Here is a 27,751-nt window from a genome sequence, read left to right as displayed (position 1 = left end):
GCCGAATTGTTTGCCATGAGTATTTTGGGGAAGCGCAAACAAAACTCAATTCGAGCATTGATGTATTCACTTATATTTGTTTGCAGCCACTATGAGTATTCAAATCAATTCTGGTGCGGGAAGCGAGAGCAATAAAATCGATATTCACAGATTTTGTTTGGATTTTATGCAAGAGTGCAATCGATGTCACAAAACTTGACGATTATAAGTGCAATGCAGTAAATGCGGAAAATTTTCATTTACGTTTCTGATTTTCCTTCTCTCTATTTCTATTTCTAAAAATGTCAATGTAGACAATGTAGTTCATTGTTCGTTGAGTCAACAATGTGGCGTTTTTTTTGGGTATGGAAATGATTGATAAGCAGCGAAACTAAGAACAGTAAATGGAAAATACAGGGTATCAAAATTGAAAATCACCACACTATGAGGTGAATAAAAATTAGTTTTTAATTTGAGCAGTTATATGAATCATATACTTTATTTAATGGTCTAATGATCTGATGCAAAAGGTCATTAGTCCAACAAGGTGTTCCATTGTGTGAAATAAAGTCATTTGTCTGAAAGTCAGCGGCATGAAAACAGTCATAATTTATTATTTTGCCATATTTTGGTGTGCACAAATTGTTGCCGGCAAGGAGGTAAATATTATATAGTTTGTATATCAAAAGTTTAATTTTTTGTTTTCGTCCAAGATATTTCGAAATGAAAATTTGAAATTCAACATTGAACCGGCGCAGCTAAAATGTGATCAGGATTATGTAACTGGATGTAAGACTGTGCCTAATGTTCCTGACCTTAGTCAATTCAATTTGACCAAAGCTGTGTCGAGTTTTACGATCAAAATCGAGGTACATTCGAAGACTATCGAGCGAGTACTATTTAAATTTGAGTACAAGGATGCGTGTCGATTTCTCAACAATCCGCAAATGAACAAAGTCTTTTCGCGCATCTACAATCACATTATTGTGAACAATACGAAATTCTTGTGTCCAGTCCTGCCTGGAGTTTATTACATAAATAATCGATTTATGATGAACTCGTTTACAATGCAACATCCTGTTGGCAAATATCGCTTAAATGTCCGCATGAATACGCCAAAAAGCAAGAATCCGTTTATCATGGAAGTTGATTGCAATTATCAGGTTCAGTACAATAAATAAAATTTCTGAAATTGCCAATTACATTGACATTTATTTTGATTATCCCAGTTGATGCTTTGCTAAAGTACGAAAATGGAATTGTAGTAAAAGTGAAGTGCATGAAATATCATTAAGTCTTTGCGCAAAATGTGCAAATCTATTCTCCAGGCTGTTGCCTGTTTTTCACTTGAAATAAAACTTGAGCGCTCGTCGCATTTCTATGAATAATGTTTTATTTTGCATAATGACTTTTAAGATAATTAACTGCTGCTGTTTTTCCAGTTTCATAAAGTTTGTTTTAATGTATTCCAAAACTATTTTCTACGACAACCAACAACGTCACTGCGTAAGCTCATAATTGCTAACATTTTCCATACTCTAATAAAACGGGTATTGTAGTTTAAGTAAGGAAGAATGTAACAAAGAAATTTGTAAGAAAATATAATATAATATTATTAAAATAAATAAAAAGGAATATCAAATTTAATAATAGATAATATCATTAGAATGGAAATGAATAATGAATATGAATAATGAAAGTTGAAAAGTTTGTATGCTTCTCAATAAATTCTGTAATTTTCCATAATATCCCCATACAGCCTAACGAGACATCGCTCATATGTTAAGCTAATGGCCAAGCTCAATTAACTGGCGTTTAATTAAACCAAATGATGTTGTTTTGTTATATGTTTATTTTGTTGCCGCTTGGCGAATCATTTAAACACTTTTTAATAGCTCTATTCACTAAGAGTTTTCATGCCTAAATACGTTCATATAATAATACAGTTGTCGAGGGAAAACTCGTTAGTTGCAACGTCAGCATGTTGAATAGTTCTGTGGAAACTCATTTGCTTGTGCTTTGTGTGGTGTGCTTCGCAATAAATGTGCTTGCCAAGGAGGAGGTAAATTTAACTTACTTTTGCTAGAGCTTATCATACTTCAAACTTTTTATCAGGTGTTGAAGCGCGGCAATATGCAGTTGACAATGGAATCTCTTCAAACCAGCTCGGATCGTGTTCAGTTCGTGGAGTACTTTGAGCCAGTCGTGGGCAGCGATAAACTTCTCCGATTCAAGGTGATCAAAACAGCAACGAAATTCAACGTTGGCATCAAAATACGTGCTCTTAAGTCTCAGACTTATATGTACAGCTTGGATAAACTGGATGGGTGTCAATTTTTAAATAGCCCCGTTGCGAATAAGGTGTTTGGTAACTTTTATCGCCATCTCGTTGTGAACAACTCATTCTTTCGTTGCCCAATTAAGCCGGGCATATACTATCTAAAGAATTTCTTGACAGTCAATTTAATACCTGCTCATCATCCTGCTGGCCATTTTCAGCTAACTGTTAGCGTTAGTTCGCCATTTAGTTCGGCTGCTTATATTATGCGCATGGTTTGGACTTATAGGATATCGTTTGTTAAATAAAGCAATGGAAGAGTGCGTAAATTGTTTAAGCTGTTTAAATATGACTAAATTAGTTGCGCATACGCCGCGTAGTTCGCGATATTCGGGCCTCCCAGCGGTGCCATAAGGTAACGCTCGATGCGTATATGTGCCAGAGTCATAAAATGCCAAAGTGTGTGTGTGTGCGAGTGTGTGTGCGAGTGTGTGTGAGAATGTGGCGTGTCGTCGGGCACAAAATCATATTTTGTTGCCAATGCCTGCTCTCGCCCTTTTGCATTTAATGTGGCGTAAATATTTTAATTTTTTATAAGCCCGAATTGCTCAGCTGACTGCGACGTGAGACGTGCGTAAGTGGCCGTGGCAGTTGCCATTCTAATGCCACGTAGAGAGACCGTGCCAAGCACTTGCCCCGCTGACAAGCCCTTGCCACTTGCCACGTGAACCTAACGCAACTAACCACCCATCGCGATGCATCGCATTGGCTCTCTCTCTCTCTCTCTTCCTGTCTTTCTTTGCCACATCATGGCCCACTGGCTCACTGATGCTTCCACAAATGCCTCCACGTCTTTTGTTATACTATATGCTATATACATATATACCTTGCCAAAACCATTGGGTTCTCTTTGTTTTCTCATCAAGCGCAGAATTTGCTTATCATAGCAAACAGTTGGTAAATATTTTCTTTATTTTCTTTCTTTTTTTGAGAGAGCCGACTTTGCAGAGTTGTATTTTCGTTAGCTGTTTACTTAACTTACTAAGCGCTCTGTTGTTGTCTTGATTGCAATCTAATAATTACACGATTTTCAAAGAGAGTATTTTGCTTTTGCCTTAAACCTCTAAAGAGAAAGACATCTATGTGCAGGTGACTTTTAAAAATTTCCTAATATGATAATTGTATTAAAGCGGATGTATGAACTAACATTTTGAACTTGAAAGTTATGTAATAATTCTCTGCCTAAATCAAAATCCATTTATGCAGTTTAAGTACATATTTACTTTTTATTCTAATTAATTAAATGTTTAGTTTTAAGAATTTTATTTATTTTGTGTCATAATGAAATATTTGTTTTTATTTATTTTGTGCCATAATGAAACCTTCATAAACATACTTGAATGGCAAAACTATTGCATTAAATTAAATGAAATTCTTTTGAATTATATTACTAGGCTTAGAGTCCTACATTTAAAATTCTTAATTATAAGATCCTATCAATTTTTTTATTTATCATTTTCAAATTTTTTAATTAAGGAAGTAATTTGTTCTATAATGACAATTCATTTTTGATTAACTTATTTTAATGTTTAAAAAATTTCATGATAATAAATATAATATAATATACATTTATACATGTATTACAATCAAAAATGGTAATAAATTGAATGAAACCAATAAATGAAATGAAAAATTAAAAGTACTAATTTTAAATTTAAAGGACTACTAAATATAAATAAAAGAAATGAAATATTATAAGTACTCGTTTAAACTTCTAAAGGGTACTTAATATAATCTTGGCCAAACGCTTTGTTCTGTCAACCTCAACTCCTTTTTTTTATCATTGAGAACTGTGGTCACATCATTCCCGGTAATATATCTTCTTTTTTTTGTATCTACATTACTTATATCGAAGCGTATGCCGGCTTCGTTTAAGCTGCTGCTCTTGGCAAGGCTTATTTTTTGTGCGGGCTTAAAGGCTTTGTGGCACCTTTTGTGGGAGCCTTTTGGGTTTTTTGCCCATACGTTTTGTTTCCGCCATGTAAAATATTAAACATGTTTTTTGGGTATATACAGTAAGTTATACATATATACTCGAAATGTGGCATTTCATTGTATATCGTCAATGCTGACGACAGCTTCGAAGATTTACGATAACCGAAAATGCAAAATTTTATAGGTTTGAGCACAAGAAACATAAACTATGCAGACCCCAGGGCACCATTTAATTGCCTGCCCAAATGACTTACAGGATGGCAGCTTGACTTGGCTTCGCTTGGCTTCGTTTTTAACGATATCACGTGATGGAATCTGTTAATTTGTTTGCAGCCGTCAAAAGTGTCATGAAATTCACTTATTAAATCTAGCAAAGAAGTGTCTGCTTCCTAATTGATGTGATTTCAAAAACCCTTTCGATATAAAAGTTTAGAGGTCGCAAAAGCAACACACTTGAAAAATGATGCCTCGACAGAAAACGCTTTCTTTCTTACTTTGCCCCCCAACCACTTTGACTTCATTAACAGCAAATTCGCCATAAAGATTTTTCATGGCCAAGTGCGCACTTGAAATGATTCGGAAAATATTCCGAGCAAGTGAAAAAAAGCCACGAAATTGCATAGCGTAAGATGAGTAAAACTGCTCAATTAGGCAACGACAACAACAACGAGTGTGTTTCACTTAGCCAAACAACCACAGCAACAATAACAACCAACAACCAGCAACCAAAAAAATAAAAAGGGTTCCCTAAAGCAGACGTTGTTTAATCCAGCGAAAAGTTTCCTCATTATATCTAAGTAGGGGCCAAGCGAGACAAGCAAAGGTAGAGAGAGATGCCAACACAGAGCTCTCTCTCTGTCCCTCAAAAGCCGAACTGAAAGCAGAAAAGTGGGAGTAAAAAAAGCACAGGAAGCGGATGCGGCTGAGTAATGGCAAATTACTTGTTTTTCGCACGTTTAACACAATTTTGTGTAAACAAGCGCGTGGCAGCAAAACAAAAGGGGCAAAAAAAAAAAACAAGAAGGAAAGGAAAAAAAGTAAGAAGTCCTGCACTCAACAGCAGTTGTCCAATTGGGACACAGCAGAGCCTCGCTAGAGATGACACGCTGGGGAAATTGAGCTTGGCACGTGGCCAAGCAATTGAAAGAAAAATCGCCTTGCTGCCATCATCATTGGCAGCAAATGAGCCAAGGAATCGTGACATATCCTTGTGCCTGCTGCTTAGATTTAGTCGTTTGTGCAAAGAATCATTAAAGCGCATCTATTTTTAGGCGGTGTACTGAAAGCCAGCCATGTGTAAGTCAACGTTTGGTCATTTGCTGCAACATTATTAGTTAATAAAGATGCTCATTTGCTTAAGGCAATGCAAGCTTAAGGGATTTTTAAGGAAACGACAAGGACTACATTTCAAATTTCTTTCAGTAATATTATAGGTTGGAAAAGTTTCATTCAAATGTATAAGATAGTATTAATATTTAGTTTAATTCAAGGTTTGCATGAAAAACAATATGAAAACAAATATAATTGTAATGCCTTACGACAATTTCTTAATTTTAATATTGACAAATCTTAACACGACAAAAAAAGATTACTTTACTCAAACTTTTAAATTTCTTATATCATACAAAATTGAATAAAACGTATATTGTTTCCACTTCATGAATTATGAACCAGGATCGAATGGCATTGTGGTGAATTTTTAAGGTTTAAAAATATTATGAAAATAAATATAAAACCGTAATTTATGTATGTATTCCAAAATTAAGGTAATCACCAGATGACTACAATACAAAAATATTAAGAAAAATTATAAAAATATATATTACAATATTTGACATTTTTTTTAGTGTAACAACAATTTTGTAAAGGTCGCGAAAGCTGGACTAACGTTGACTGAAAGTTTTGAAAATAAAGTGCTATAGTTTGCTATACTAATTTCGAACTTTTGTGACAAGCTGTCATCTCTAGCTGAACTTCATCTGAATGCTATTAGAACGCTAAAGATTTTGCCATTAGCGTGCATTACACGGATTGAAGTTTAGGCATTAAAAACAAGCTGAAACTTAAACAGTTTTGGCTCGTATGTTAATTGCGTAAGCAAAACTTGCCTCATATAAACTACAAGCAGTGTGCGAACTGGGAGTTGCAACATCATTTCAAAACTTTTGACAGTTGCTTCGCAGCAGCAGCAGCCACAGCAATCTCGAGTGCAGGTTCTGACACACACACACACACACACGTATATTATCACTGATATGAATATGAGTATGAATATCGCAGACATTTGCAGTTAATTTTACAAATCCACTGAGTACCCACATGTAATCATAAAACTTTGAGCACTTTCGAGTCCGGGGAGGCGTCAATCATTTGCATGGAGCCTTGGTTGTTGCCCAGCCCTGATGAGCAGGTAGCCCTGGTATGTGCCACAACTCAGCATATTTGATGTCTGTGAATTGCCTGCTTGAAGTTCCTAGATTGCATTTTTTTTTGTAGATGCTTTGATGCAGATACAAATACACAACTCCGTTTGGGGCAAATACTAGAGCTAGTCTATAATTATCTTGTGCAACAAGAAATACAAGCTCAAAGTAATCGCATACTTTTGCGGCCTTTGAGGGATTAGATTGAAGTACAAGTGCACTCCTGAACGGGGTCGCTGCGTGTGTATCGGACCAACTGTGCTTTATGCATATATTAACTTCTATTTTTAGACCTTTGTAACCTTGTCAATCAGAGTGGTGTCTCCCTTTTTTAGCCATTGCCATTTTTATTGTGGGCAGTAAATAGAAGCAAAATATTAAACTCAACACAATGCACTTGCATATTTATGCCTGCTCAGCTGTTCTTTCTATATTGCAGCTGAATATAGCTGTTTAAGCAGCTACTTACAATTTTATGCTTTGCCATAAAAGACGGCTCCTGTAGTTTTATTTATTTGCACAATTCAAAATGACGTATATTTAGCTGCTCATTCTTGCATTAACAAAGTAAACTTAATCTGCTTTCCGCTTTACATTAACTTTATAAAATTGTTAATTTAACAATGGTTTTGAATGCAGTTGCCAAGATTATTTACTGTTTATCGCTTTGTGGCAAATATTGCGAACATTTTTAATGACAACCTTAATCGAGTGGAATTTCTGTCGAATCAAGGTGGGAACTTAAAGTATGGCATTTACTTTAAGAATTTGTATCTTTATAGTGTATATATTATTGATCAGTGTCAACAGCTGAGACGAAATATTTCAAGAATACAAAACAATACTATATGAAAAGCTATATTTTCTATATCCCTATCATATATTTTCATTTAAAGTGCACCATAGAATACTAAATATTAAATTGGTATATAGAGTAGCGCCATTAGAATAAATTACTATCAATTGCCAGTTACAAACATTGTAACTAACTTACATATAAAATATTTAGAGCACATCATTGAAATGCACAAAACATCTGCAACTTTCGCATGAACTTTGATTGCAACAAATACTTGTATCGATATGCATAGTTTTCAGTCAGAAAGTTGTTTCACTTTTGTGTAATGAAAATTCTATTTGCAAACGATGCGCGCTCTTTTATTTTTCATCTTTTTTTAACAGCTATCATAAAATTTGCATAAATCGCTGGCATCATTGTGGCTTCTCTCGCGTTTACGGCACAATTCGGGCTTCACAATAGTCTGTCAGTCTCTGTCCGTCTGTCTGTCTGTCAGTCTGTCTGTCTCTCAGTCTGTCTGTCCTTGACTGTTTCCGTCTTGGCAAAGAAGCCAGCTAGTGAACGATCCCAGTCAACGCGTCGCTGAATTGGGAGATTGGGATACTGAGACTGAGACTGAGTGTGGCAAGCGAACACAGTATCCTTCAGTTCCAGTTGGCTTGGTCTGATTCGGTTTGATTTGGTTTGATTTGAAATTCAAAAGGATATCCGCTTGGTTGGGCTGCCCCACAGCAACAGCAACAGCAACGAGAGAAACCAAAACAACCATTGCGAAATCGTCACTGAACTGCAACGTGGACTTCATCGAGTAGGCGAGATTTCCAATGAAATCTGCCAGGTAATTGATAAAATTTAAAAGCAACCAACTGCCGCTCATGCATGGCCAATAATTAAGTTGTATATACGCGAGTTGCCAGTTGCCACTGTGTGTGTGTGGTTGTTTGTTGTTGCGGCATGGGAAAATGACAATTGGGAGGAAGAAAATGTTGTTCAGCTAATTTGCGCGCACAATGAAAATTTGTCAGGAATATTGAAAAGAATGCGCCTCGTGGAGTACGCAGCACAATAAACTGGCAAAAGCAAAGCTATTAAATGCGTCATTGAACAACGTCACGTTGGGGAATTCAATGAAGCTTCGCTCCATCAACAACATTTCGAGTGAAGACGAAATGAGAAAAAGACATAAAAAGTAAGCAACTTTAATATTATGTTTGGATTTTATGCTTTATTCTTTACACAGAAACAAAAAAAAAACAAAAGTTGTCAACTTGCTAAGGTGCGGCATACCAAAAACTCACACACCCAAAACTCACACCACACACACATACACACACACACACCTCCTTCGGTTTGAGCTCCGGAACTTTGCTCATAATAGAATTTTCAAGCATTTGTTGTTGTTGTTGCTGCCCTCTTTTCTCAGTGGCTGCCACAAATTGCCTTTTTCGCACGTTGATTGATTTTTGAACTTTTTTCTGTTTTTTCCACTCTCACTGCTTTTGGCTGGACCCGGACAAACACACACACACACACACACACACTCGCATACACACACTCACTCGAAGTGTATTGTGAAGTTGTTGCGAGAATCAAAGGCAGCAAATTCTTTAGAAAATTGCTGCGGTAACTTCTCGTATGTATTTGCCTCATTCTATCCAATAGTTTCAAGGGCATACATAATTATTTATTTATAAGTATTATTTCATTGATGAGGCGTGCCACGTGGTGGTAGTGGGGGCGACACAAAATGTTGTTTGCCCTAAGAAACCGAACAGAACAGAAAAAATGCGATAGGTCAACAGAAAAACACACACAAAACACACTTGGAGACCTTGTTGCCAGCTGGCTTTGGGTATAAAGTACATATATAAATAGTACAATGACGTCGTGAAGTCTATATATAAATAGATGCGAGGCATTTAGAAGTAACGCATATGCATATGCGATAACTTACAACTTCCATTTCCGTTTCCGTTCTCGTTTCCCCATTGTGCTAAATCCTCATTAGGCATTAAGTATTAGCCCAGTTCTGTCCACAGAGAGAGCACTGCACGTGGAGTCCTTGCGTCAAGCAGCTGATTAATTACTCAACACGACAATTGAGTAATGTTGTCAGGCAAACAGTTTGAGCAACAGATTGTTATCGAACCGGCTCTTAAAATCGTACAGGGGAACAAAACTCGTGGAGAATTTAAGCCAAGAATTATAATATTCAATATTATTAAAACATGGCAAATAAAAGTTAAAAAAAAAATGGAAAACTGTTAGAGAATCAAAGCAAGGAATTATAATTATTCAATATTATTAAAAGAAGCAAACAAAAGTTAAATTGAAAATTAAAAATGGTAGGAGACTTCAAATTAGGAATTATAATTATTTAATATAATTGAAGCACGCAAGCAAAAGTTAAAGAAAATAAAATTGATGGAGAATTGAAGTTAGGCATTATAATTATTCAGTATTATTAAACAAGTCGAAAAAATCAAAATCAAATTATGTGTAGCAATAAAATTATTTTCTCAATAGACGATAAATTCGCAATTAAAAAAGTTGTTAACAGTACTGCTGAAATTATAATCTAATTAAGAAAAGTTTTGAACATTAAATATTTTTATGACTGCTAGAATTAATATCTGAATAACTTCAATGCGTATAACGAATTTGAAAAAATTATAAAAACATTATACGCACATTATTCTGCTGCAGTTAATGATTGGTGAATAATTTGAAATGTTTTAATTACTGGACTTTGAAGATTCAAACGGTTCCATTTGAAGACAATTTAAACCCATTTTTTTTGTAAACGCTTCCTCAGTTCATTTGCAATGGCAATTGACACATTTGGAGCGCTTCATTACGACGGCCTTTTGCATAATTAGCTGGAGGGTTCTTGTTTTTGGTGACCTTTTGTTGAGGCTTCTTAATTGCTGTGGCAAGTAATTAAATTGAAATTAAGCATGCGTCTGCAATGTAACTAGACATGCCATTACTTTGCCGCTTTCCCCGCTTGTTTGAACTGCAACTTGATTGTTCAATAATGAGTGTGAATACAAGCAGCTAGCAAAAGTAGGAGTAGCAGAAGCAGAAGAAGAAAAAGTGGCAATGGGAAAGGCGTGAAAGCAGCGCAAACACTTGGCATAGCAAATACTTGGCTCAACGATGGGTTAAGAATAGAAGCAACTTGGACCAATATTGATAGACGGGCAAAATATACACTCACAGAAAGCCTTCACTCCATCGGCTTCGGCTTCGGCTACTGCCTCAGATTGTTTGATTGCGAGTGCCCAGTGCACACTTGCGACAAAGTGCTGCAGGTCGAGTTTGCTTCCTTACTCTATTTACAGTCACGCTTTAGTTTTCTTTCTATTCATTTTCTTTCTTTTTTTTTGGGAGGGGGGTGGATCGATAGGACAGGTTAAAACGCGGCTTGGTGCGAGTATTGATGCGAGTTTTTCATTAGGCTGCCCATCATGTTGACCTTTCTCTCTGTGTGTATGTGTGTTGACTGCCCACGCTTCTTTGCAATTTGCTAATGGAGAAGGGTTTTAAATTTCCAACAATCAAATGCATTGTGAGCCATAAAGCTGTACAGGCCAGGAAACAACAACAAAGGGACCTTAGCAGACAGCAGGTTGAAAGAGTTGTGGTAATGGTCAAAACAATACAATTCGTTGTCCCAGAAACTGCGGACAAAACAGCGGTTACACGCTTGTACTTGACCCAAGCCCACATGGATAAAGATAAAGAGAGAGGGGAAGATATAGAGCAATGGTTGGCCCAGTGCAGACATTTGTGCACTTCCCAAAGGTACGTCAGGACCTCTACTGGCTCATACATCAATTACTGTCCAGCCAAATGGCGTTCAATTAGCCCTCAAGCGTATATCGAGCAGCTACGACAAAGCTGTGACTGTTGCTCCTGCGCCTGCTTCCTGCTCGCTGTGTGCTTGCTATATGCTCGCTCGCTCCTCCTCCACTGCATGGCTTGGCATATTTAAAGTTTAACAAGACTGAGGCAGCTGGCAGCACGTAGTGCTCTCGGCTTTCAGCCGTGCTCGGTTTAGCTTCCTGTCACGTTTACCTTTTGCATAATTAAACCTTAACTTTGGTCATGCCACTGCCTTGCCACCTTCTTGCCTTCTCGCACATTTTTGCATTTCTCTTACGTTTTCTGCCGAGATTTGCCTAATACTACTTTTGTGTATCTACATATTCACAATTAAGTCCATATTAAATTTGCCTTTAAAGCGCACACATTGCGGATGCGTCATATTGCGTATACGTCATGTTGAGCTCACTACTAGATCAAATATCCGACTCTTCAATATTTCAAACTAAACGCAATGTGTCAATCACAATGCAAACAAATGCCGCCAAACAACAACAACAACAACAACAACAACAAAAAGAATCGACACCAAATAAATATTGACTTTTATGAAAAGTGCTGATGCTGCTGCCTAACAATTGCAGCCGGAAAACCGGTGGTGGGAAGTGCCGTGAAAAGTCATCAAATAGAAAATCATAAATTCCAGCCAGCGTCGAATATTATATAATTTATGTGCGTGGATGGAGGTAGAGGAGGATGAATGAAGTTCCTTTTTTCTACTCCTGTTTGCCTGTCCAACTTATATTTATGTAATTTAGTTTTTTTTGGAATTTGAATTTATTTTTTTCCGACATTTCTTCCACTCACAACTCAAATGAAAAAATGGAAAGCAGTGGCTGGCCACGTTCGCGTCATTGGCAGCTGTTGTGTTATGAAAAAATGCGAAATTCCAAAGGTAAAACAATAAATACCGACTTACAAATTCACTTTCATAAGAATAAAAGCATTAATGAATATTAGTATACGCATAATATAATTTGAAGGATTATTATAAATAATATATTATATTTAAAATTTTATATTATTGACTTAAATTTTTTACAGCAGCTTAATTCTTTCATTTAAGAGGTAAATTTGCTACACTTAAAAACATTCTTATTATTCAAAACATGTATGATAATTTACCATTTGTGAATAGAATCTATTCGATAACTGATACTAATTATTACAAATTAAGTTTAATCCGAGTAATTGTAACACTGTGACCAATAAACTTTGTAGTATTGCATAAGTTCTTATATTTGTTTCCAAAAGAAAAATTATGTGGATTCAATTCATTATACGTGTATAATAGATAGAATTGTGTTTAATCTAGGCTTATAATATTTTCAAGATACAATTTGTTTATATCATGTAATTACTACCAACACTTGATATTTCAACATAGTCTCAGCTACAGTTAGCAAATTTTTAATGCTAAATAGAAAGCTGGAAGGAGACATTTCTGACCCTATTGCGACAACACAGCAATGTCTGTCTGTTTGTATGTACACCAGCTATCTTTTGTACGATATTATATTTAAATGAAGTAGTTACCCTTATAGTTTTGGTATGCTTAAATATAACAAGTAAGAAAGCTACAGTCGAGTGTGCTCGACTGTGAGACACCCGCTACCCATTTTGAATAAAAGCAAAATATTGCGGTATTATTTTCAAAATATACCGAAAATACTATAAAATACTAAAATTATACTAAACGGTATATTCGGTATATCGATATAGTACCATATTCAAAATATACCATAGTCAGCACAATATAGCAGATTGTTGGCCAAGGCAACTAAGACGCCTAGTAAGAAGGCGTTTATTATCTGATCGCAACCAAATTTTCAGGAACCATAAATACTATTATTGTTATTGTATATACCAAAATTCGCAGCTCTAGCTTTAAAATTATGCTTTCAATTTGATTTATGTGATTTGCGGGGGCGTGGCAAAATTTTGAAACAAACTTGATCTGCGTGCAAACATAACAAATGCTATCGAAAATTATAGCTCTATCTCTTATAGTCTCTGAGATCCAGAGTTTCATACGGACAGACGGACATGGCTAGATCGTCTCGGCTGTTGACGCTGATCAAGAATATATATAGTAAATAATAATAAAATTAGTAAATAATTTGCAAGATTAGCTTATTGCAGATTTCTTGTAATAGAGTATATGACTATTTATACTCTTGGTATTGATAAGGTTGCAATATCCATAACATCCGAGTTAAATTGCAATTCCTAAAGCAAAGAGAACAAATTAATTTGCCTCGAAAGTAACCGATACGAATGGTTATATGATCTGCACGTTATTGTTTTATTGTATGACTTGTATTTCCTATTTCCGCCACCGCAAATCGACAAAAATCGGAAAACAAGCGCAATTTTTAAGCTAGAGTTGGGAACTTTGGGACATAAAATAATAACTATAATATTTATGATTTTTGAAAATTTGGTTGTGATCGGATAAAAATTGTATATTGTATATCGAAATTGATAATATAAAAGAACAACTTTTGTAGCTGCTTTAGCCAAAAATCTGGTATATATCGACATCTACGATAAATTTCGAATGTAGTACTTCATCCATGGCCTTTGGTACATTTTTGTATTCGGTATATCGGTTCATATAAAAGAAAAACTTTTGTAGCTGCTTTAGCCAAAAATCTGGTGTATTTCGACATCTATGATAAATTTCGAATGTAGTACTTCATCCATGGCCTTTGGTACATTTTTGTATTCGGTATATCGGTTCATTGATCGGTATATTTTAAGAATAATACCGCTCTGTTTAACTTTTATTCAAAAAGCGTAGCGGGCACTCACATCTGTAGTTTTCTAACTTGCTTTCATCTGATCGTAAGTAACTTTCATATATATGAAACGTTAAGTTTCAAACAGTACATTTATTTTATAACGATAATTTGCATTTGAAACGCTGCATGCTTTAATCTAATAAAGCGGGAAACGAATTTCTCAGAGCCGCTTTGACTATAAATGGAGTTCGAGTTGTCTATGTCAGTTAATATTGTCAATTAACGATGAGGTGGGTTCAAAATTTATTTCTTTTTGCACTGCTGTGCTCAGTTGCATTAGCCAATCCAGGACGTAACACAAGACCAGGGCCATATTACTTCCATAGCGGCAAAGCTTACCTTAATCCAAATAGACCACCTTCACCACCTAGACCACCTACTCCAACGTTCCCTCCGAACGCAGGGTGGGGAAAGTGATTATTTCAGCTACAATGTTCTAAATGAAAAGCAAATAAATAAATGTATTACAATATAATTCGAGTGTGTTGTATATTTTGTTAGAAACCTTGATCGTAAATGAGTTTCTCGATTTTCAAACATCACATTTATTTCGCAACCATAACTTTCATTCTATAGAAAACTAATCATGTGATTTTATTTAATGAAATAATGTTTAAAATTACATGTGAAACGAATTCCTTATACCTTCTTTGACATTAAGGTACAAATAGATCTCGACTTGGCTGTATCAGTTATTAATTTTCAGTTAACAGGATTCAGTCTCTAATTAGAGTAGAATCGACATATTGTCAATTAGAGTTATCAAACTTTTAATTTTTGTGACCCTATTACGACAACATAGCAATGTCCGCCTGCTTTTACGGACACTAGATCTCAAAGACTGTAAGTTATATACATAATAATTAATTAGTACACACTATGGTATATTTAAATGAAGTAGTTCGCCTTATAATACATATAGTTTTGCTATGTTGAAGTATAAAAAGAATACATGTGGAAGTTTTCCAATATATTATATGTAGTGGTATTTTGTTTGGTATATTTTAGTATTTGGTATTTGGTTTGGTATATTTTAGCATTTGTTGCTTAATTGTCTTGATATATCATACGTAATTGGCGTTTTCGTCTGTCTTGCTGTATCAAAGTCGAGCACTCCTAACCCAAGTTACTAAACCTTTGATAACGATCAAAAAATAAACTTATTTATGAAAGAAAATATTTAAAGGGAAGTCCAGATAATAGTCATATACACAATGTTCGCTTTGTATCAATTAATCAATGTTTTTTTATTAATGAAGCTCATATGTTAATCGTCCTCGTCGGCTGCTTTATTAGCTTCAGAAGCTTTAGTTGCCTTAGATCGTCCACTTACATAATCATCATAATTATCTACGTCATCAGATTGGTATTCATCAGAATCTAAACATTTTACATTAGTAAATAATTTTCTAACTTTTTTTCATCTGATCGTAAGTAACTTTCATATATATGAAACGTTAAGTTTCAAACAATACAATTATTTCATAACGATAATTTGCATTTGAAACGCTGCATGCTTTAATCTAATAAAGCGGGAAACGAATTTCTCAGAGCCGCTTTGACAATAAATATAGTTTGAGTTGTCTATGTCAGTTAATATTGTCAATTAACGATGAGGTGGGTTCAAAATTTATTTCTTTTTGCACTGCTGTGCTCAGTTGCATTAGCCAAACCAGGACGTATCACAAGACCAGGACAATATTACTACCATAGCGGCAATGCTTACCTTAATCCATATAGACCACCTTCACCACCTAGACCACCTACTCCAACGTTCCCTTCGAACGCAGGGTGGGGAAAGTGATTATTTCAACTAAAATGTTCTAAATGAAAAGCAAATAAATAAATGTATTGCAATATAATTCGAGTGTGTTGTATATTTTATTAAAACCCTTGATCATAAATCAATTTCTACGGCTTTCATATAAATCCTCGATTTTCAAACATCACATTTATTTCGCAACCATAACTTTCATTCTATAGAAAACTAAGCATGTGATTTAAAATTACATGTAAAACGAATCCCTTATACCTTCTTTGACATTAAGGTACAAACAGATGTCGACTTGGCTATATCAGTTATTAATTTTCAGTTAACCGGATTCAGTCCCTAATTATTTTTGTACTGTTGTGCTCAGTGTTCAGCTGACTGTATAAAAACCTAGCCAAAGACCAGAACTGCAATGTTCCGAATCTCCAGCAAATATATAACGTTCTAGGCATATAATACAAAAGTTTGCTATATTTTGTTGCAAATCCTTTTCTTACAACTAAAAATGTTAATTGTTCTAAACTAGTTCCTAACTATCGTTAATAGTTATCCATCGTGGGTACGAAATTGCGAGGCCACATGTACTTCGTTGCATTTTTCTGTGCATAATAACATAATATTGATATAATACTACAATTTTCTGTGTTTTCACAGACATCCTTTATTTAACCACTTAAAATAATTTTGTTGTCTTTAAATACTTTTTTTTTACTTTTTTGTCTGAGTAATTGTAACACTTTGATCAATAAACTTTTAGTTTTTGTATAAACTTTTATTTTTGTTTCCAATGAAATAATCATATTTAATAAAAGTCTTTTAAGAAATATATTTATTATATATGTAATAGATATAACTATATATAATTTAGACTTAAGCACACCGTATCCATCTCGAAGTATTTTCAAGGTAGAAATTGTTTTCTCATGTAATTACTGGCAACAGCCGATATTTCCACAAAGTATTAACTAGAGTTAGCAAATTTTGAAAGCAAAATAGAAAGCTAGAAGGAGACATTTCTGACCCCATTATGACAACATACCAGTGTATGGACATCAGATCTCGAAGACTATAAGTTACATATATAAATAATAATCTTTTGGGTCTTAATTGATATATTTTATACACTATGGCATATTTAAATGAAGTAGTTGGCTATAAAATAAATATAGTTTTGGTATGTTTACGAGTAAGTGTATAAAGTTTGTATGTGGTATATTTTCAACATATGTAGTAGTATTTTGTTACACTATATATTGGGTTTGGTATATTTCAGTATTTGTTTTGGTATGTTGTACGTATATTACCGCTTTCGTCTTGCTATATGAAAGTCGAACAAACTTAACCCAAGATAACAATCAAATAATAAACTTACGGTATTCATGAAAAAAAAAATAGTAGTCATATAAGCAAAACTTGTTTTTTTTTTATCAATAATTCACTATTTATTTATTAATATTGGTCATATGTTAATAGTCGTCATCCACTTCGCCAGATTGGTAATCATCAGGATCAGGAATCTAAGCTTTCGCATTAGTAAATAATTTTCAAAATTAGCGTAATGTAAGCTTCTTGTATTAGATTATATGACTATACTCTTGGTCTTAATAAGGTTGCAATATTTATAACATCCGAGTTAAATTGCAATTCCACAAGCAGAGAGAAAAATTAATTTGCCTCGGAAAATAAGCAATACAAATTATTATATGACTTGCGTGTAATTGTTTTCTTCCGAACAGCCAAAACGAAAATGTTTCAAAATAATATCAGAAAATAAACTTATCGATTTATTTTATTTAATTTATCCGCTACCCACCCATATGGGAGAAGGGTATTAATACTTTGTGCCAGTAGGACTTGTAATGTTTGCAAGCAGGTCAAGTTTGATTTAAATGTTAGCCATGCCCACGTCAGCCCTCGCAAATTGACAAAATTCGAATAACAAGCGTAATTCTTAAGCTAGAGTTGGAAGTTGGTACATATAATAATAACTATAATAGTGATGATTTCTGAAAATCTTATTATTATTCGGCATATTATTTGGTATATTTTAAGAATATTACCGTACTATTTATCTTTTATTCAAAATTGGTAGCGAGTATCTTACAGTTGAGCCCACACTTCTTACTTGTTTTTATCTGATCGTAAGTATTTTTCATATATGTTATGTATATGAAACATTGAGTTTCAAAAAATACATTTATTTCATAACGATAATTTGCATTTGAAACGCAGCATGCTTTAATCCAATGAAGCGGGGAACGAATTTCTCAAAGCCGTTTTGAAAATAAATAGAATTCGCATCGTCTATTTCAGTTTGACAATTAACCATGAGGTGGATTCCGAATTTATTTCTTTTTGCACTGCTGTGCTCAGTTGCATTAGCTATTCCAGGAAGTCTTCCCACAAGACCACCTTCACCAACTAGACCACCGCCCGCAGGGTGGGGAAAGTGATTATTTCAACTACAATGTTCTAAATGAAAAGGAAATAAATATAATTCAAGTGTATATTTTGTTGAAAACCTTAATCGTAAATAATTTTCTACGACCCTCATATATATGAAACTTTGAGCAAGTAAGGGATTTAATAATTTAATCTAATGAATGGAGTGAAGAGAATCTCTCAGAAGATATAAATATATCTCGATTTGTCTATATCAGTAACCAGTTTTCAGGTAACAATTCAGGATTCAGATAGGATTCAGTCTCTAATTATTTTTGCAAAGACTAGAAGGCCTCCTAAGCTCGTTTTAAAGAGGCATATAATACAAAAGTTTGCTATTTTTGGTTACAAGACCTGTTCTTTTTATCTGATCGTTAATTATCTGCGGCCACCGTGTATACGAAATTTCGAGCCCACTTTTATTTCTTATTTCTTTCTTTTTGTGCATTGTTTATTAGCGAGTGACTCTTTATTGCGTAGAACTAGAGGTCACTTAGAAGAATACAGACCACTTTCATCATTTAGATCACCTACACGAATGTTCCCTCCAATGCCCCAGTGGATTCCTAAGAATTCACAGAAATCCTTTATTAACCACATAAAATGTTTTCGTAATTTTTGAGTACTCTTTATTTTACCTTTTTATTTTATTAATCAACGTGAAAGAAGAGAGAGTTTTTTTTATGGTGGCATTCTAATAAGTGTGTAAATCACATTTTTTTGCATATGTAACGTGAATTATGAATCAATCCAAAATTCTGGCTTGGTGTTATGATTACCACAGATATATTTAAACAAAATGGTATAAATTGTTTTTGGCTCGAAATTTATTCGGTTGAAAAGTATTATAATTTGGTGCCCATTATCTAGATCTGCGGCAGAGATTATTATAAATTAACCTACAATTTTATTTGATAACAATTAATGAATTTAAAAACTAGAGTCTTAATTTTTGAAGCACGCGGTGTATGAGGTACAATGTATGATTTATGACACAGACCAGCTGCAGCTTGTTGATTTTAATTGCTTTGATATTTGGTATATTGTGTACTCTATGGTATTTTTTAAAATTGTAGCTTTTTAAATATTTCAGTATTTTTTCGATATATAAATTTGGTATATTTTTAGGTAACGCCCTTACCCTTAGCTTTTTTACTTGATTTTGATTATTTTGTTAAATGCGTTGGTAATTGCAAAAATTTTCCGATGTGTATACAAGTTCAGCACAATGCGATAGCGGGTCAAGCTGACTAGTCGTGTAAATATTGATTACTGTACGCTGTACACTATACAACTAACCATCGTCTCCGATTGCCACCTCTGGCCAGTAGCAGTAGCAGTCGCAATCGCAGTCGACAGTCAGGAAACGTGTATTAATAAATGAAGGGACCCCAGTTTGGTGAACGCGAAGAGAAGTGTATACGCGGAGCAGCCGTGTTAGATTGTAAATGTATGCAGGTCTCTGTACTCCTCGTGTCGCGGGGGTCCTCTTTGAGAGTGTTGTGTTAAGTCAAATACGGCGGATTTTTTCGCTGTTGTTTGAAATACATTTACACATTCGAATAGTAGTGTGAAGGTACGTGCACATACACGAATATTGTATGGCATGGAATACTCGGTATAATGGAGATGTATGTATTTCCCAAGCGCGTGTTTTTCGTGCCCTGTGCCCAATATATGCGAGTACAGAGTACAGCCGAGGCACAGAGGGGATTGATTGTGAAGACGTGTGGCGATGGCAGCTTGGTTGCTTGATGTACTTGTATTGTATTACAGACGAGTTGAAAACTGAAATGCAAGCTGACGCCTTTTGCACTTTATTTCAATTTGCATGCGTTTATTTGACTAGTGAAACTTTTCAAAATTTACAGACTGTACCCCAGACAATGCTCTCAACCTTGAATGTTATTTGGCAACGTACAAAATGCGAGGGTGGCTCCAAAGTTGCCCCCCTTGGGGGATTAGAAATTCTCTGATTCAGTTGAGCAGCTAGAAAATACGAATAATTTTAAATAAAGTATATTTCCATAATTTCCATTATTATATTTGATAGCCTAAGCCTGCCTATTCAAAGTATCAAAGACGATTCTTGATTTAAAGAAGAAATATGATACCGATAAAAGTTTGTATAATTATTATTCTTGGATAATATATTTTTTATAATAAAATTAAATTTACAAAATTATACATTCTATAGTTTTATTTTTAGAAAGGATATGTATACGTTAGTAATTAGAACGAAATTATTTACAAATAATTAAAAATATTTATCTCCACTCTCTAATGTCTGCATTTTAAATCAACTGACTAAGCTAGACTTTCTTTGTCGGAAGAGAAAAAAAATTATAAAGAGAAATGAAAACATTTGAATGTTTCCTTTATCAAAAACTGACCTCGCTGCCAAAACAATTTCATAAAAATTTTGTTGATACACCTGTCTAAAACTTTTTCATTTCGGTCAAGCCGAGTGGCTAATATTGTTTGTCCAAGAGTTTAATCCTAGTGCTTGGGGCATTTGTCAACTGTTTTTTTCCTTTTCTTTTTTTTGCGCAACTTTTAAATATGTTTTTTATTTAGATGAAGCACGCGCTTCCTTTCTACGCAAAAACACACACACACAGAATAAAAAGCGACCAGCTGACTTTCACCACTTGATTGCCAATTTATTTATATACTTTTGCATTATTCGCATACAACTTATATAATGTCCCAAGTGGATTGTGGTTCTTTGCATTCGATGCGAGTTCTCTGATGATGATTATCATCAGCATTTTTTTCTGTTCTCTGGCTGATTGTAAAAAACACCGAGTTGTGACCGCAAGTTCTCATGTGTTGTGGGGCTTTGTCTGCTTTTTGTATTTAACAAAAAGTAAAACGGAATCTCAAAGAGAAACTATTATAAGGGGAAATGTTCTTTGAAGATACTCTTTCAAAAGTAATGTTTGATCCCTTGTGCATATCGCTAACATATTTGTATAGTTGCTTTTAAATAAAAATAGGTATAAATTAAAATATAAAAATTGCGGCTCATTGTGAAAATTGTATTTTATTGAACAAATAAAACTTTAATTTTTGTTTTCTTTAAAATGAAAATGAGCTCAAAAAGATTTTATTGTTATTGAACTTTGTTTCCGGTTAGAAATTGAATTTTAAATTTAGAATCATGCACAAAATTCAATGAATTTAGAACTCTTCCACACATGGTTTTAAAATACCCAATTTATTTAAAAATTCTTGTTTAGAGTATATCAAAAATATTTGCTTCATTGCCCAAGGGTGCTCAAGGGATCAGGGTCTGGGTCTAGGGTTAGGTTCAGGGTCTAGGCTGAGAGCAATGTGTAGCAAAGCTTAGACAGCAATGGGTCTGAGATCTTTGCTGTTTTGCCCAGTTATTTCATTTGATATGTTGCCAGGCGATGCGATGCGTCCGTTTGTTGCGCTCCCTTCGTTTGTTGTCTGTCCTTGTGTGGTTGACAGTTATTTTTGCTTGTTTTCATTTTCATTCTCGTTTTCATTTTCATTTTGATTTTGATTTTCATTTAGAGCTTTTTGCATTTGTGAGTTGAGGCTTGTCTGCGGACAGGCAATCTAAATTGATAAGCTTGGAAAGACGGCCACACGATGATGATGCCTCTGGCCAAGTAAGTGGCATATTAAGGCTTCCTTTGTGCTGACATTTTAATCACAATAGTACTAGAGTGAAGTGGAGTTGAGGATGTGGCCCCATTAGGCTGTTCAATTTGTTGGCTGCAGACATGTTAATGCGTGTCAATGAGATTAGGCAGTCAGAACGCGAGACGCGAGACGTGGGCATCTCTAATTGGAAATTGGAAGAGCCGAAATACATGACACACCAGTCGCTGATGAAGATGTCGCTCCCTTTGGCTGTGTCTCTTCTAGGTGGCATGTCAAACACTCAATTTGGCAGCAAGACAACAACAACAACAACTACAATAAGACGCACTTATCAGGCATGTGCATGCCAAGCATTGTTGCCTTCCCTTCTGTTCTCTATTTAGTTCGCAGCTTTTTCCCTCTTTCCCAACAAAAGTTGTTTCCATTAACGCGTCGACAAATTGCTTACCAGCAGCATCGGGACAACAAATTCATTTTCGGGGCATATTTTCTCACATTCTAATTTGTTTTTATATTTATCGCACACACAAGAATGTGTGTGCGTGTGTGTGTGGGTGACTACAGTTACGTCAATGTTAAAGTGTATTATGTTGTCCTGATTGTGCGATGCGTATCATTACAGGATGTTGGCAGGAGAGATCTCTCTGCCACGAAGGATGCTGCTGCTTTTGTTGCTGCCAACGACAAATTGCAGGAAATTGACTACAAATTCACTTGGCATACACACACACATCCCTGGCTGTCTTACTAATCAACACACATACACACACACTGGGATGATCTTACACACACATACTACAATACTCATGCTGTGCCATCGACGTTTAGTGCCTTTTAATTTATTTGCACTCATTGTTGGCCTGAGATTGGGTGACTTTTGTGCTATGCAATTTTGCTGTGTCAAATGCTAAGCATATCAATGACCAATTGCAACATGGCAATGCTTGACTAGATATACCCTTTAATCGAGGCAATATATTCTTAAAAAGTAACTTAGATATTCCAACTTTTTTGTTTATTATAAAATCTTAATTCTATAAAATATTTATGGATTTGTATATAAATAGTCAAATCAGAAATACCACTTAGCATACATGAATAATGAATATTGTTTTAAATTAAAAAAATATAAAATATATAAAATTGATCTAAGTTGATCGAATAATTATCGAATTTTGGTACATACAATAATAGCTATAGTCTTCATAAATCCTGGAAATTTGGTTACGATTAAATACAAAATCTCTAAGTTATTTAAGAAATTCTCTATGGGAAAAACACCTACTTACTTCGGATCTTCGTGGTATTGGCTAACGATCTGATATACATATTTTGTACTCTATGGTATATTTTGAATGTAGTACTTTATTTTTTAGCGGTATCTTAATTTGATTTATTTTGACATTTTTGCGGTATATTAATTTGGTTTATTTTAATAATAATATCGCGCTGCTTTTATTCACTTATTTTTATTAAAAAAGAAACAAAGAATTGTGTTACTTGTATATATAAAGATAAAGTAATTTATTTATACATTTTATGTATCAGCTTCAATCCACGCACCTTTAATAAACATTCCACTGGCGAATACCAAATATTAGCTTTGTAAATGCATTTTGAACGGCTTTATTGGTTTCATTTTATTTTTATTTATTTTTCTTCTTTGATCTTTAAATTCAATAAAAAAAAGGATTCGGATGCTGGGACCGAAATTCATTTTTAATAATATATATATGTACAATATATATATTTTTTTTGGATTGGAATGCGGTTGGCTTTAAGTCTAAAATGGCTTTAAATATGTGAATTAATTTTTCGGCTACTTTAAAGTTGAATAATGAAATTGAAATGCAGTTTTAATAACACTAATAGGTATTATTATTTGTTCTTGAAAATTATATAATTTCGAATTTTAGTTTATACAGATTCATATAAATTTTTTGCTTCAAAATGAATTTTAAGTAATATTTACAGTAGTAATTATTGTTCGAAACTGATTTTATTCTATTGATTTTAATTTAGCTTTTGCTTACAGTTATTATTTTAAATGTTTCTGTTGCCACTTATTTTTAGCTTACCCTTTGCTGTCCACTCACAGGATATTGAGCCTAGCCCAAGTTGACTTCACTTGGCTCGCCTAGCCGGATTTGGTCTTTTCATTTGGCATTTGGTTTTGGCTTTGGCTTGGCGTGACTCCACTCGAATTCGGGCAGATTGTCGCCAGACGTGAATGCCATTTCCTTTTTGGGTTTCGTGTTGCCAAAGCTCTTCCGAGTACGCGACTTGACGGCATTAAATTGCACATTTCACTTGGCTGTTTAAACTCGGAAAGTGTAATGCAATGTGTTTGTTCTCTCAGAGAGAGTGTTGTATTGCCATTTGCATGTTGCATGCCACAAGTCGAGTGCCTTTTTTTGTAGTCAACAATTTGTGGCGTCTATTGATTTCATTTCTTATTCATTCTGTCCCACAAGTTGTTTGCCTTCAATATCACACTCAGCTAGAACTCTGAAGACTTGGCTTTAAAAAAAGGATTCTCGTAGGCAGCCCAAAAGGACATCCAAGTGTAATTTCCATATGTACATATGTCCATGAATAATTCGCGTTCGTTTTGCGGTCTGCTGTTTCAATTTGCACAACAATTGTTTAAATAAATAACTGCTAATGCCATGCACTTGTAATTTGCATATGGCGTGAATGCTGTACGTGTGTGTGTCTTTGTATGTGTTTGTGGACAATGTGTGAACAAACATTAAATGTGCATAAATAATTGAGATTACAGCAAAGTCTGCGTGCATTTAAATATTTGCTAAACTTTCATTTTATCGCTTCAAATAATGTTTATTTTATACAGTTTAGCTTCTGTGCAATGCGAACAAAATGTGGAATAACAATTTGTTTGCCCAACTAAAACAACAGATGGCGCCACACACACATCACTCATACTATTCCTCTCTCTCGATTCACTTTGTTTGTCGTCATTGTACGCTTCCCCTTTTGGCTTTTGTAGACTTTTGTGGCATCTGACGTCATAAGGACACAGATGACGTCACAGAAAAGCTTGCAATGTTTACGCATGCGAAACGAAACATAATGGAATCGAAACGTATTTCGTTAAGCACGTGCTTCGCTTTGGCGCCAAATTTGTTGATTACGGAGAACTTTTCGTCATTTTGTTTTGTTGCCATTTTCTAGGTTACGCGGCCGTTAGCAGCGCTCTCTCTTTGGCCAAGCTTGAAGAGAGCGGAGCACAGCGCATGAAAGGCATCGGGAGAGCGTGATTGTGAGAATGGGAGAGCGCGTGTTTTTATGTTGTTATATAACACGTGCTCGCTGCACTGATAAAAATTCATCTGATTGCGGTCAATTATTCATTAATCCAATTCAATCTTCTGGTACTGAAACAATTTACAAGCGCATTGATTAAATTACTGACAAATTAAATGAATTGCAGTCAATATATGCAATATTAACTAGTTTTAAAATAATTTAATGATTTGATGGTAACAAAATTTACAATGGCTTTGGTTAAATTACTAGGGAATTGAAATTGTTGTACACAATGAATGCAATGCAATTTGGTTTTAAAATAATTTAAGACTGCATTAGCTTCAAATGTTAATTACGAATTAATTTCATATGTTTATTTGGGGGGAAAAACGCCTAATTACCACGAGTCTTAGTATTTTGTGTTCAATATACCAATTAAAGCGTTTAGTATATTTTTGTTTTTGGTATATTAATTCGGTATATTTTAAAAAAACGCACTGTTTTGTTTCTGTGCAAAGTGGGTATAGGGTATCTCACAGTCGTGCACACTTGACTGCAGCTTTAAATATTTTATATCTAAAGCTTGCTCTCCTCTTTACCAGTAGTTTGACAATTGAATGATCTAGTTTTCAATTTGAAATTAATTAATTTTGTTTAGATTTGAAATATTTCTTTAAGTAAGATTTCAAATTGCATGAGTTTAAGTGTATAAATTTGATATTTTTTACAACTCTCTAATCATAAAAAAAGATATTGCATTTTATTTACATTTTTTGCACACAAATTGTACTCTAAAATGTGAACAGTCTGGCAACGCTGTAGGCAATGCTTCATTAATTTGAAACAAGCGGCAAATTTAAGAGAGCTTCGCTCGAAGAGCAGCAGCAGCAGACACAACAAGGAAGTTGAAGCCAACATACAAAAAATATCATTGGACACTCAGTTGTAGAGTGTGAGTGTGTGTAGGAGTGTGTGTGTGTGTGTGTACTTGGTGTGCGTTCAACGTGCTTGGTGCGCTAAGTTGCGTGACAGCTGCTGCCTGCCTCGGCTTGCCTAGTGTGACAGTCCAAGATTGAAAGTCAGACAACAGCAGCAGCAGAAACAGCAGCAGTAGCAGCAGTTGCAGCGCAGTCAGCGTCGCAGCGGGCAGCAGCAGAGGCGGCGGCAACAGCAGCGTCGCTTGGCTTCACTTTGTATGTGCTGTGTGGCGTTTCAGTTTGGTGCTGAGCAGCGCAACGTTCTCATCGTCGTCAATCGCTGTTTGTTCGTTCGCAGCGCGCTTTACACACACACACACACACACACAGTCGCACACACTTAGCACACACACTCATAGTCGGAGAGGTGTTGTGCACGCTTTGTTGCCTACTTATGTGCGCGACGCGTACATTAATCGAAATTAGCGAGCAAAAATTTGGCATTTAATTTATCGCCATCGCCAACAGCAGCCAAACAATCTTGAAATCCCCCCGCCTCCCATTGGCCGCACAATGGGTCCGTCGTGTATTGCGGGGATTTGTTAATTAGCGAGCGAGAAAAGAAAAAGCAGTAAAAAATAAACCGAAATGTTAAAGAAAAATCAGAATTGTACGCGAGCATGTCCTTGAGCGTGAAAAAAGGGTGCACAAACCGTTTTGCAAAAGTCGTGGCCAAATGTTGTGTTGCAATTTCTACGAATAATGTGAATAATCCCCAAATGGTAAATGGGTTGAATCTGTCTTCGACATTCGACAGACGACTTCGGCTTCCGTTTCAACATCGACATCGCGCTGCCTTCAAATGTGGCGACAGCTAACAACTGGCAACTTAATCAACTGTATTTTATTTTATTCAAATATGTGCAGAAAGGAAAAACAACAGCGCAAATAAAAAGCAAAGTGCACACACACAACAACAACAACTTCCTTGTGGCACTTTCTGTTTAGCGAGAGTGAAATTTTTTACAGCATACTTTTGTGCGCAGACTTCGAAATAACCTTTGCAAGAAGTGTTGTCGCCTGCTGCTTGTTTAGCTTTTGTGAATTTCAATTGCTCTGCTTTTGTTTTTCTTACTACACACTCACTCGCTGGCTGCGTAAAAATGCAATTTAATGATATGAAAGTAAACGAAAATAAGTACACACAAACTACATACTATATACAACGAAATCGATTTGTTTTTTTTTATTTGTGGCTGTCGAGCAGCAGTTTGTTGAAATTTTTCAGCAAGAGTTTCCCCTGCATATTTCTGGGGCACAAAAATTTGCTTTAGCATCAGTTTTCTATATGCAAAAAAAAAAAAATGAGTAAAAAAATATATATGACAAAGTTTCTAATGTTTACGCAAAATGCCTCGCAGCCATAATGCCACAGCATGGAAGTGTGTATGTGTGTGCAAGTGTGTGTGTGTGTGTGAGTGTGAGTGTTGTATCTTGCCTTGACACATTTCGTTGTTTGGGTCCCGGCGTATGGTATTTGTGGGCTATG

The 27,751-nt window shown here is 35.0% G+C and overlaps 1 protein-coding gene and 1 long non-coding RNA gene across 5 annotated transcripts in view; both read left to right on the top strand.

Moving 5' to 3' along the window:
• Positions 1–27,751, top strand: part of LOC117568731 (potassium channel subfamily T member 2) — a 161,739-nt gene that overhangs the window by 8,055 nt on the left and 125,933 nt on the right. Inside the window, exon 1 of one of the 4 annotated variants that reach the window (XM_052004968.1) lies at positions 26,543–26,984. The exons of 2 other annotated variants lie outside the window; for them this stretch is intronic. The gene's annotated coding sequence lies outside the window, so the exon portion shown is untranslated. Of the gene's footprint in view, positions 1–26,542; positions 26,985–27,751 lie in introns of those variants that run through there. One more of the 4 variants, XM_034249556.2, reaches the window with a different exon arrangement.
• Positions 17,933–18,458, top strand: LOC117568740 (uncharacterized). Its single transcript, XR_004572171.2, has 2 exons — positions 17,933–18,078; positions 18,251–18,458. It is a non-coding gene; the product is annotated as an uncharacterized LOC117568740 (long non-coding RNA).

This window comes from Drosophila albomicans, chromosome 3 (assembly GCF_009650485.2).
Source record: "Drosophila albomicans strain 15112-1751.03 chromosome 3, ASM965048v2, whole genome shotgun sequence".
Classification (NCBI taxonomy): domain Eukaryota; kingdom Metazoa; phylum Arthropoda; class Insecta; order Diptera; family Drosophilidae; genus Drosophila; species Drosophila albomicans.
This window is presented reverse-complemented; position numbering and strand designations above follow the sequence as displayed.